Source organism: Heterocephalus glaber, unplaced genomic scaffold (genome assembly GCF_053883595.1).
Source record: "Heterocephalus glaber isolate CG9 unplaced genomic scaffold, H.glaber_assembly_v1.0 deba00001744, whole genome shotgun sequence".
NCBI lineage: Eukaryota > Metazoa > Chordata > Mammalia > Rodentia > Bathyergidae > Heterocephalus > Heterocephalus glaber.
In genome coordinates, this window is record NW_028258450.1 from 4,496,864 (window position 1) to 4,508,844 (window position 11,981).

The 11,981-nt window shown below is 43.8% G+C and overlaps 1 protein-coding gene across 1 annotated transcript in view; it reads right to left on the bottom strand.

The window, feature by feature from the left end:
• The window catches only part of Pla2g4c (phospholipase A2 group IVC), a 45,684-nt gene extending 36,673 nt beyond the window's left edge, over positions 1-9,011 (bottom strand). Inside the window, exon 1 of the mRNA XM_087200707.1 lies at positions 8,852-9,011. The gene's annotated coding sequence lies outside the window, so the exon portion shown is untranslated. The remainder of the gene's footprint in view (positions 1-8,851) is intronic.
• Positions 9,012-11,981: the final 2,970 nt, after the last annotated feature.

The window sequence follows — 11,981 nt, forward strand, 5'->3', positions numbered from 1 at the left end:
GGCGCCAGAACCACTGAGCTAAATCCCCGGCCCAAGAGTAGTGTAAGTCTTTATGATAACCTCAGAGAGTGTCAAGAAGTAGTCTGGCACTTGGTAAGTCATTTCTGTCAACCATGACCTTCCGTTTCAAGAATACCCCAGACCTGATAGGGAGTCAGAATGTTTAGTTTTTGTCCCAAAGTAAGTTTTGGGGCTTCTCCTGTTAGAACAACTATCACTGCTATTTCCTGTTGCAGTTCACAACTGTGGCGTGGCACAAAGTATGAAAGATTACTTGAAGTCAATGTTCAATTCAAACTCCAAGAAGGCCCAGAGGGCCTTAACCCAGACCCCTCAGCATGAAAGAGTCTCATAAGGACAGCCCCAAACTGAAGCTTCTGTGGTTTTTTGATAGAACCAGGAACCAAGGATAAAAGACAAAGGAAGGACCTCAGTGCAGGAATTTATGGAGGGGGAAGGGGAAGGCCAGGAGAAGGATAAGCTGTACTGTTACAAGACCAACCTTAGGACCAATCTAAGTGATAAATTAACTAGAGTATGCAGAAGAAGAGGGCCAGAGTGTTCATTCCTCAAGGCAATGTGTTTTGATCCTACTTGGACTTATGGCCCTGTAGGCTGTCTTTTAATCTCTAACTATACATTCTGGGAGGTTTTGAGTGTGTGGCTCCCAAAGTCCCTTATCTCTGCATAACCACCAGATACATACTTCTGGCCAATGCCTCCACAGTTGCCTTCAGGCAGGTTGGCCATCCAGCAGTGCCACTGGGCAGGGTTCCTGTCCTACCTTTTGGGTCAAAACACAAAGAGCAATTCCTCTCTTTTCTGATATGTAGAAAAAAAGGGGGTTTAAATCAAGTATTTTCCAGTGCTGAAGCCTGAGTGAAGGCATGCTTTATTTCTTGAAAGGCAGTTAGTTACTTTTGTCCATTCCAATGGCTTAGACTAAGGACCTTTGACAGTCTCATATAGAGGCTTTGCCATTAATCCAAAATTAGTATCCAGATCTGGCAGAAACTGGCCATTCCCAGGAAAGAAGGAAGCTATCATTTGATGCAACAGGGCTGGAAATCACAAATAGCCTGGATCTGGCCCCTAGACATTTGTTATTCACAGGTATAAGAATGTGACACAAGTTCAGGGATATCTGAACCTTTTCTTTTGAGACCATATACCCCCTTTTAGCTAGAAAATTGAAGGTCTGGAAAGTATATTTGGGTAGCTTCCAAGCTGGGTTGCAGATTAGAATACATCTGCGTACTGTAGGACAGTCCCCTGTGTAAGCTGTAGGCTCCTTAAGTTCTTTCCCAGCACCCAAGCAAAAAGGTGGGGGCTATCTCAAAACATTGTGGGAGAACTGTCCAAGAATATTCATATTCTTGAGATGGGACTTTTTTCCCATTCAAAGGCAAACATGAATTGGGAGTACGAATGAAGAGGAATAGAGAAAGACAGCATCTTTGAGGACCAAAACTGAGAATCAATTTGTGTCTCTTGGAATTGGGGAGAGGATTGTATATGGATCTGCCACTAGAGGGTGGGTTGGGATTACAGCCTTGTTAATGCAGTGGAGATCTTGTAGTATCCAATACTCTCCTGAAGGTTTTTCTACAGGAAGAATGGGAGTGTTGCAAGGGGTCTGACAAGGTCCCAGAAGGCCATATTCGAGAAACCTGTCTACAAGAGGCTGGAGGCCCTTACAGGACTCTTTTTTCATAGGATATTGTTTTCAGTTGGGAAATTGGCTGGGATCTTTTAGTTTTATAATCAGCTTTGCTCTCCCGGGTATTGCATTATACCATGCAGCAGGATCTGCCTGCTGACTAAGTAGGTAAGGAAGGTCTGGTGTAGTCTCAACAGGTAAGATCCACTTTGGGCCTTGCAAAATTGGAGAACAGCCCCTACTTTTAATAGTAAATCTCTTTCTAATAAGGGAGTAGGACACCGTGAGATAATTTTTTTAAAACTTATGGTTGAATATTTGATCTTCAAATTGACATAACAAAGCAGGAGAAAGAAGCTCTGACTAAGGGTCCCACTGACCCCAATTATAGCTGTAAGTTTAGAAGAAAGTTTCCTGGAAAAGGAAGTTAAAACAAAGCTCCCCCTGTATCTATAAGGAATTGAATTTGTTTACCCAGAATCACCCAGGGTTTCTTATGGGAAACAGAGATACAATGGCACCTAGGTTCACAAACCCTTTAGTTTGTGAAGTTTGGTTTCCAAACAGAAGTGTTTGGAAAAATTTTGTTGTTTGTGAACTCTGCATTGGTTGACGAACACAACCACGCCCATCTTTCCCACACGAATGTGAATATGGCCATCTTTTCCAGGAGCATGGAAGTTCATGAACCGAGCTACAGGAGCACTCTAGCTTTAGTTCTCTTCATCAGAGCAGGAGGTGAGGGTTTTGGCTGGCCTAGCTCCTCTCTAGGAGTGGGGACAGTCAATCTCTAGTGTCATGAACCAATCATAAAAGCTGCCTGATATGCAGAGCAGGCTCGGTGGTGGCATAGTACAGTTCTATACCCAGTATCCAGTTTCCTTGCATTTAAAACAGAAGCCCTTTCCTTGACTGGCCTTGGGTTTTCCCTTGGATGGCTTTAGTGTGCTTAAAGCATTTCCAGTTGCAGCAGCCATAAATTTGACCTAACTTGCTTTTTGTTTTGGTTCCTCTCCTTTTTAACTTCTTCCAGATCCTGATTGTTTAACCCTGAAAAGGTTGTGTCCAGCAATTGGGCCAAAGGAATCTGAAGTTTTCATAATTTGCACTGAATATCTGGAAGTGATAAAGAATGAAATGTTGCCCCATTAGTGCCTGTCCCTCCTGGGAGGATGAATCTAAGTTTGTATATCTATAGAGTTTTAATCAGCTATGAAAGACAGCTGGATTTTTGTCTTTGCCCTGACTAATCTCCCACCTTTCATAATTAACAGGTTTCCTAATACATCTTTTTATTCCCATAAGAGTGGTCAACATTTTAGAGCTCATATCTAATCCATCCACAGTGTTCTAGCCCCAATTTGGTTTTGTCAGAGGGACAGTAACTTCTCTAGGCTGATTCCTGTCTCTTCCTGCAGCTTACTCTTCATCTGCATATCTCCTGGCCTCCTCTAAGATTCTTTTTCATCTGAAGTTCAGCAGGTAGCCAGGATAAATTGGACATCTTGCCATGAGAAGTCAAAGACAATAGACAAAGTCTGAACTCATCGGCAATCCTACTAGGATCTAAGAATCAGCCTAAATATTCTTTACATTGTTGGATATCCACCACTGAAAAAGGAACCTGCATGAGTTCAAATAGTCCCCCCTATTCTTGTGACCTCTCTCAGACAGAACAAGCTGTGTTGGAAGTACAGAAAGCTCTACTCTGAATATGTCCTGCAGGTCTTAATGCTGCCTGAGGGGCAAAAGGAGGGGGCTGGAGAGTATTGGGTCTCCGTGGAGACTTAATCGCTGAGTTTCTAAGTCACTTGGGGAGGATGGGGCTAGTTCAAATGCCTGAGGATTACAAGGAAGGGGTTAAGGAGAACTCTCAACATGGTTTCTTTTATTAAACAGGTGGAAGAGACTCTTACTCCCATGAGAGACAGGTGTGGGTCTGAAAATAGGATCATCAATGACATAAATCTCCTGTTTGGGGATCTCTTGGACCTTGGCAGAGGGATGGTTTTGGGGGTTTGTTGTTGTTTTATATATTTATCTTTCCTTTTTTTATAGCAAAACATTTATTGGTACATTTTAGGCATACATAATGATAATGCTCATCATAGGGAAGGATGATTTTTGATAGAAAGCCATAGAAGTCTGAATATAAGGGACTTCAGACAATTTTCTTTGCTTTTTTCAGTAAAGATCTAATTTAAAAATTGTCTTGTTAACTTAGACTACAATTTTCTAACCATTTCTCACTGTTCCCTTGTTTGTACTGGGGCCAAACCATATTTCAATAGTTGTTGTTGTTTTTTTTTTTAATCAGATTGACAGGATCCAATTGTTTCCAGTTACTAAGGATACAGCCTAATGGTGAGGTGGGTGGTACGGGCAGTGTTTCCCATGGTGCTGCACAGGGCCTATGGACAGAGAGGATCAGGTCTGTAGTCCTCCAGAGGGTGTCTCTAAGAAGGATGGAGATGTATTGAGCCCTGGGGCTCAAGTTTCCCACCAGATGTCTGGCAAAGTGCTTGGCACCAGTGCCTTTCATTTCTTACATCTCTCCATAGCCTGTTACCTGACTCCTTAAAGACCAGGAGGGAGTCTCCTACTGGCTACATCTAACCAGTTGAGAAACAGTATTCCCCTCATTTATCCTGATAATAAAGGACTTTGATAATTTCTTTTGCAACAAGAAACAGGGAGGGGACTTGCCCAGATTTCGAAGGGAAGGGGTGAGGCCTATATGCTCCCCCAAAGTGGAGACATAGTTCCCACCCATGGCAGTGAGCTTTTCTGGTGTCCAGGACCTGACAGAAAGGTGAACTAGGACAGCTCCCTGAGGTATTGGGGAACAAGGCATTGAAGCAAGTGCCTAACTAAGGATAACCAGAGACAAAGGTCACCTAGGGGAAAGCCCCAAATGAAACACAAAAGGGGCAGATTGGGGGCAGGTCAAGCAGAAGACCAATCATTGGAAACTTCTCCAAAAAAGAATGAGAAAGCTAAATGAAGGATTGGGAAGAAAAAAGTATGGGAGCAAAAAAGATATTAAACTTTAGGTCACACACTCATGAAACAGTGAGTACATGGAGTTGTCCTGTGCCCAGCAGAGCTCTTAATGCTCAATTCCACAACCAGGTTATCACAGAAGTCTTCAAGCAGGAGATGACCCAACGGCTCTTAATTGTATGACTCGTGACCAAAGACACAAAGGATAAATGGGAAGGGTAAGAGTGGAGAAAAAGAATGTTCCCCAAAACATTCTGGCTGAGCTCGCCAAGAAATGTTGAGGGTTGTGACTGTCCTAGGTTTTTGGTAACCCAAAGAACTGAGCAGGACACACAGTAGAAGTGAAAGTACAGATTTATTACCAAAGATACACTAGTGTCACAGGGTGTAAACAGGCCTCAAAGAAGCCAGGTGTCAGAGTCTATTTGTCTTCTACAGAGAAGGAGCAGCTCTTTGAACTGTTGCAACAATTTACTCCACTCAGGGATAAATCTCCTTTCTGATGGAGGGGAGAGATTTTTGTCCCTAAATAGACCTCTGAGGAACTATCAAGGTGCCCAAAGCCTACTGGGGAGTCAAAACCACAATGCAAATGAGGTTTTAATTAGTTATAATGGAATTGGGCTCACTTCCAGTTAAGAGTCTATAGCACATGGATCCCCAGGCATGGCTTGTTAGAGGTAGATGTTCATTGTGGTTTCTGGAGAGCTTACCTCAGCCCTCCCCAAAGCCTGTCTCACATGTGCCCTCTTATCTTTACTGGCTGTAGTCTAGCTGTTAGAATTGGGCACTGCTTTTTGGGGGTTGGGGGTGGGGTTGTTTTTTGTATCAGAGATCAAACTCAGGACCTTGAGCTGCAGTCTGTAGATTTGAGAAAGCCAGTTTCTTCTTTTCCCATCCTTAAGACCTCCTATTTCCAGGAATCTCACCTCACTACCTCCTGCTCACCTTGACAGCCTGGCACCACCAATTCCATTTGGAGGACTGATCAACAACTTATGTTTCATCTGGCTCTAACCATGAAGCCAGAAAGCTGAGATTACTGAGGACAGACAAAATTATGATGATCAACATACCTACTTACTTCATGACACCTACGTCATCACTATGGGGAGTTATTAATATTATAGTATTAAAAAGCATTAGGGCAATGACTAGAGACTTATGGCATAGTATATGACATTAGTGTTGTCAAATCCAGTCTTTTGATTTGCCACTGAAGAAGGACCCAATGAACTGAGGACAAGGTGTTGGGGAAAGGAAAAAGATTTACTTGGTAAACCAGCAAAACTGGGAAGATGGTGGACAGCATCCAAAAAACAGGACTGAAGCTCTTTTGAGCTTTAGACAAGCGGAAAAGAAGGGGGAAGGTTAGGAAATGACTGAAGACTGTAGACTTCTGGGTACCTCTCTAGTGGTGTGGAACTGGATGTGGCAGATCCTGGTGGCTGATAATCTCTTGACGTGGCTTGGAGTCACAAGAGCATGTAAATCCTGAAAACATCTTAAGTTTTTCTTCTCTTGGCACCATGAGTGTTGAAGGGAGAGGAGAGTGAGTGGAGAAGTTTTGGGTAAATTAATCTTGTTTCAGAAAAGCATTCTTTAAATGATTAGCAAAGGCTGTGTACTCAGGGAGGCTAGGGGTATAGGACAGGAAAACAGGCGGAGGGACACAGGGAAGCTGGATAGGGGCACAGGGAAGCTGGATAGGGGCAGAGGGAGGCTCATAGGGGCATAGGGAAATTCAGATAGGGGAGTTCAGGAAGGCTTATGCTCACGAAGGCATAGACTTTTTTTTTTTCTTCAGTACAGGGGATTGAACCCAGGGCCTTTACCCTGAGCTACATCTTCAGCCCTTTTCTTTTTTTTTTATATTGAGTCAGAGTCTTATTGATAGAGAAAAGTTTTAAAGTAAGTTTAGTAGGTTAGCTATTAAAGTAGTTGTGGAAGCAAAATAGGTAGTGTATCCCTTTAAAAGCTTGCCTTAGCCCATTGCTTTTGTTTAAAGTGAAGGTTATATAGCTCCTTTGATCTGTAGCTCCACTATAGATAACATCCTAGCTCTGAAGAACAAAGTGGCAATCCCTGAACAAACGTGATGTATGTGCCGTAACTGTCATGTGTTTAGGACTGTAATCAGTGACAGAAATCACCTGTGTTTAACCATTAAGCAGAAATTGGAACTTTATTTACTTAACAAAGACCACTAGGGATGAGATAATGACTAACAAAAGTATAAAAGGTGAATAATAAAGAACGAAGTGCACAGACACTAACCAGACCAGTTTCTGGCAGTACCACCTGCTTGCAAGTAAAACTTTTATTATTTTACCCAAATTCTGTGTCTCCATGCATTTCTTTCTATGATTTTCTGGAACATTATTAAGTCACTAAGTGGTCCAGGTTAGGCTTGAGCTTGCAATCCTATTACCTCAGCCTCTCAGCATGTTGGGATTAGAGTTATGTGCCACCATACCTGGCTGGCATAGACATTTTCCTAGAGATCTGATCCACAGCAAAGTTAGTGCAGGACTAATAACAAATTGCTCAGCTGCATGACCTCCAAAATTAGTGTCTTTTCAATACAATGAAAAGTAACTAAAAGCCAGTGAACACAGAGTATTTCTTTGGGTTTTCCCTTGATATAGTCAAGACCACAATAGAAACAGTGGATAAACTCTGTTCTTAACCTGTTACTCAAAATAGGCTCATTTGAGCCAACAGATGTCCCATGAGTAACTAAAAGCAGAAGAAAATTTGACCTTCATTTATTACCTTAAAACTGGGTCAGACCCTTGCTAAGCTCTGCGTATGGGTATGTTAGTCATTTAGGGAGCTCTGTTTAAAGGTTGGCAGAAAAAGTGAATTAGCCCTTCCATTAACCTATCTCATCAGCCTTCATGACTGAGGACAGAAAGATTTATAGTAGCATTCAACTATGCCTGTAAGTCTCCAGTCATTGCCCTAAACAAACATAGTCACCCCAGATTCCAGCAAAGCCTCCACATACCTGAGATTTCCCCAAGCAGAAACAATCATCTCATAGAGACTGAATTGCACCCTCAACCAAAAGGACTTCTCCAGGAGTCATTTTGCAAACCAGAACTTAAAGAATGATCAAGCTGACTCTATCTCGCTCCAGCAAACTCATGAAGCCTGCCCTCATTCTTCTGTCAATGGGCCAGTCTGATCCTCTTCATCAAGAGCTGTGCCCTCTTCAGTTCCTCAAGGTAAAGTCCCCATTTCCTCCTATTTTCTAACTCTGCCTCGTAAACCTGCTTATGCCTCCCACTAATGTGTCCTAGAGTGATTTTCTGTGACAAGGGTTGATAAACCTACTCCTTGGGGGCTGAGTTGAGGGCTCATCTCCTCTCTGAGGGACACCTTGGAGCCCCGCCAGTGACACCCTCAGCTTCATTAGTATTAAACACTTCATTTCCTTAAGGCAATAAGGCCACCCAAGCTCAAGATCCCAGCAAGAGTGGGACTCATTCTTTCACCCAGTAACACTGATGGAATAGGGCTAACAACTTCTTGATTGCTAATCTTGCAACAGCAATGTTCTACATACATTGAAATTTCACAGTGACCCACTAATATGCATGATTATCCCCAAAGTACACATAAGAAAACTGAGAGCTCAGCGATATCACCCAAAATCTCTACTATTAAGAGGCAAGGCCTTATCCCCAAGAGTCAAAATTTCCTCTCAAATGAAGACAAACTAGATCTTGGCCCTAACGTTGAGATACTTGCAGAACTGCTTTAACAGCAATCCCAATTCAACCACTGACTCCCTAGCAATAGTGACTAAGCTTCTATAAGTGAAACAACCAGTCACCTGCCAGTCGCCACATACCTGAGCCAGCCAATTAGCAGCAATCACACCAGAGGGGCCACATTTCTGCCGTTAAACTGTGTCTGACTATGCACCAATCCCTAACCTCTATGCTCCCCAAATCCAAATGAGATCAGCTCTCTGCTTTGCCATCTTCTAAGCACAGTATTCCCTTGCTAAGCAATCTGTTCAGCTTATTTTAGATGACAAAGAGCTCTCCTCCAACACACTTTGTCTTTTAAACCCAAACATAAAAGTCCCCATGACTTCAAGTAGCTCCTTTTCTGGAGAAAGGAGGCCTTTAAAACACACAAACACTGCTGTCTCTTGACTTTGAGGAAAGGACTTACCTTGCCTCGGAGGGAGTCAGCCAGGGAAAGAGCACTATGCCCCTTTATTTGTCCTTAGAAGTGACCTCAGCACTGGCCTAGATTTTTTTTTCCAATTTCTTTTTAAAGTGTTGACTGATGACACAGATGATACACATTTACAAATGCAGTTGCCTTGACTTGGTGGCCAAAGTGGTAGAGAACTAGAGCCAAGCAGATGGGTAATGTGCCCAGGACAACTCTGCCATTTCCAGCCAAGTCACAGTAAAGGTCAAACTCTACACATGGAAATGCAACTTGAAAGCTGACACTTCTCTAAATGGCCAATGGTACTACCTCTTAGATGTTCACAGCTGACTGCACACATTTATATCATTAGTCAGCTGGGAGGAGTATGGAAAAACTATCTTAGGCGCAGTATAGAGCGGCTTAGCTATATCATAGCAGTTAGAAAAATGGTCTTTGCAGTTTGAGTGTCTTGATCAAACTGTCACAGGATGGGGTCCAAGGAGTTCCCCCAAAGAGGAGGTGGGGACCCCAACTTAGTCTTGACTCTGGTCACATGAAAGAATTTCAGGACACACCAGTGAGAGGCACAGAAAGTTTTATTAGGCAGAACTAAGGTACAGACTCAGAAAAGATAGAGTGCAGGTGCTCAAGAGAGATTCAAGTTATGGTCTGAAGCTGGAAATATTCAGGTGTTCCGTGGGTTGAAAATCTGTGGAGTTTATGAATCTACAGAAATCTCAGGTTCAATTTAAAATCTATAGTATGTATCTTAAAAATCTTTTAAGATAGGTGACCTAAGACGTTTTGCCTAAAAACATTATCTGAACTCTTTGAATCTATTTCTCTATCTTAAAGTCAGGCTTCTGCCCTTTATCAACTAAGCTGATTTATGGGTTTACAATATCTTTAAGGGATTTGTATGTTTTGAGTGGGCCTGAAAGCCTGGGAAGATATGGATAACTGTAACTGTGTGTCCTGAAGTTGCAGTCTTAAAAAAAAAAAGTACAATTTTAAAATTATTTTCTCTTTCTGCCTATCTTATTTCATCCATTTCACCTCAAAACCATAATTTTCTAGCTGAAGTTTGTAGCAAGCAACTGAATTGTTATCTCCTTACCTGAAAAAGATAATAATCATATTAACACGATAGGTCTGTGAAGGAAGTTAAGGGAGGTAATGCATAAAACATTTAGGGCCAAGACTGATTCATTTTATGTCCATTTACCAAAAAAAATCATGGTCTCTTCATAGTGAGGTTGCTGCTGGGAAATGGATCCTGGCAAGGTACATTTCCCAGCAGCCTTTGCAACAGGCATGGCCGTGCAACCACATTTTGTGTGGTCATGTGACTGGGACCTAGATATTGCAAGGGAGACTAGTGGTTAATGCTGCTTCCTGACACGCCTCCTACAAAACCTCTCATGCTGTCCTCCAAAGTATTCCCAGGGCCCAGCTCTATCCTCATCCCATCCTGATGGACTGTGACAAATTTTAGGATAAACAAGATTCACACCCAAGAAAACATCTCCACTGCTCCCCCAACTCCAGGCTCTCTTCAGTGTCCACAGTATTCCAGCCATGAGCGTGCTCTCCGCACTCTGACCTGACCAGGGGGCATCCCTGTGTGCTGCAGAAGGTTCTACATCCACACACAGGTGCACACAAGGCATTTTATGGCAGTCAGTGACTGCTCACATGGGGCCAAATTCTGCCCACCTTTACCCAGATAGTGGACCCAGGAAAGTAACTTCCACTGTGTGCCTCAGTGTCCCCTGGTAAATGGAAATAACAAAAGTACCTACCTAGTGGGGATGTCATTGGCAAGAATCAGTACAAGAGGGAGATCACATGGTTAGGCAGGAACGCAAAGAGTGATTTAGGGGTCAGCCTCAGATTCCACAACCCACTCCTGTGAGAGTCCTGCTGGATGAGGACCACACTGAAAACTGCTCCATGGACTTCCTACGCATTGCCCCATGTAGGATGCCTTCAACTGGGGCGAAGAAAAAATCCAAGAGAGGTGCTTCACAATAAAGGAACTTCACTGTGTCACTTACAGCTCTGCTCCATGTGGCCGCCTGAATCCTGGTCTGTCCCTCCTCCAGATAGTGGCCAGAGTGCTGCTGCAGGTCCCCCGAAAGCAGCCAGTTCTTTTTGTGACACTCTCAGCAAAACATTTTTCAAGAAGATTCCTCCTAATTATAGATGTCCCACGGCACTGGGGAAATGCCATCTCCATATGCCATCTCACCCAACCCACGCCTAGCTGCATGGGGCCACCAAGCCTGGCTGAGCTCATCTGTACCTACAGGGAGGACAGGGCCCTGTGGTGGTGGTGGGAAGAGGTGAGAAGGAGTGAAGATACAGCAGTTGACCAGCAGCAACGTCCTGGGTCTCTCATGTGCTAGTGGAACCTGATCTTCAGCTATAACTTACTAAGCACCTCCCTGTGGCAGGCATTATGCTAGGGAGTAGTTGTGTAACAATACACAGGGACAGTCACTGCCTGCCTTCGAGGTGTGGCATTTGCAACACTATGCTGACAGCTCTGAGGCAACACCTGCTCCCAGGCTGTGGGTGGTAGATCTGAAAGCCACACAGCATTTGCTGTACCTACTGTGCCCCAAGAGGACAGGGACCTTACTGGAAGTGTGGAACCCTGATCTGGGCCCCGGTGCTAACACTCCTAGCTGTCACTCCAGCCCCGGGGAAGTCATTGACCAATTCTGTTCTCCCCTGCCGGCACCTTCAACACAAGGCTCAGGAAGGAGCCCATCTTTATGATGCCAGGAGGCAAACAAGTTAAAGTATATGAAGACTTTACTGTCACTATCCAGTATCCAGTAACAGCCCCTAACTACATGTTATGGTTTAGACCAAAAATGGCCCCAAAGCCTCATGTGTTTGTGGTGACTCAATTATGGGGGCACTACAGCTGACTTCCTGATCAGAGGTGGGGTCTGGTTAGAAGAGGTGTGCCACTGTGGATGTGGCCCAGAAGGGTAGATCTCCCCTCCCAGTTCATCCTATGATTCTCTGCTTCCTGGCTGCCATGAGCAGCTCTCCTCCGCCCAGACACCTCCCACCATGCCTTCCTGCCTTGGAGCTGACCAACTGTGGACTAAAAACGTCACCCAAGGTA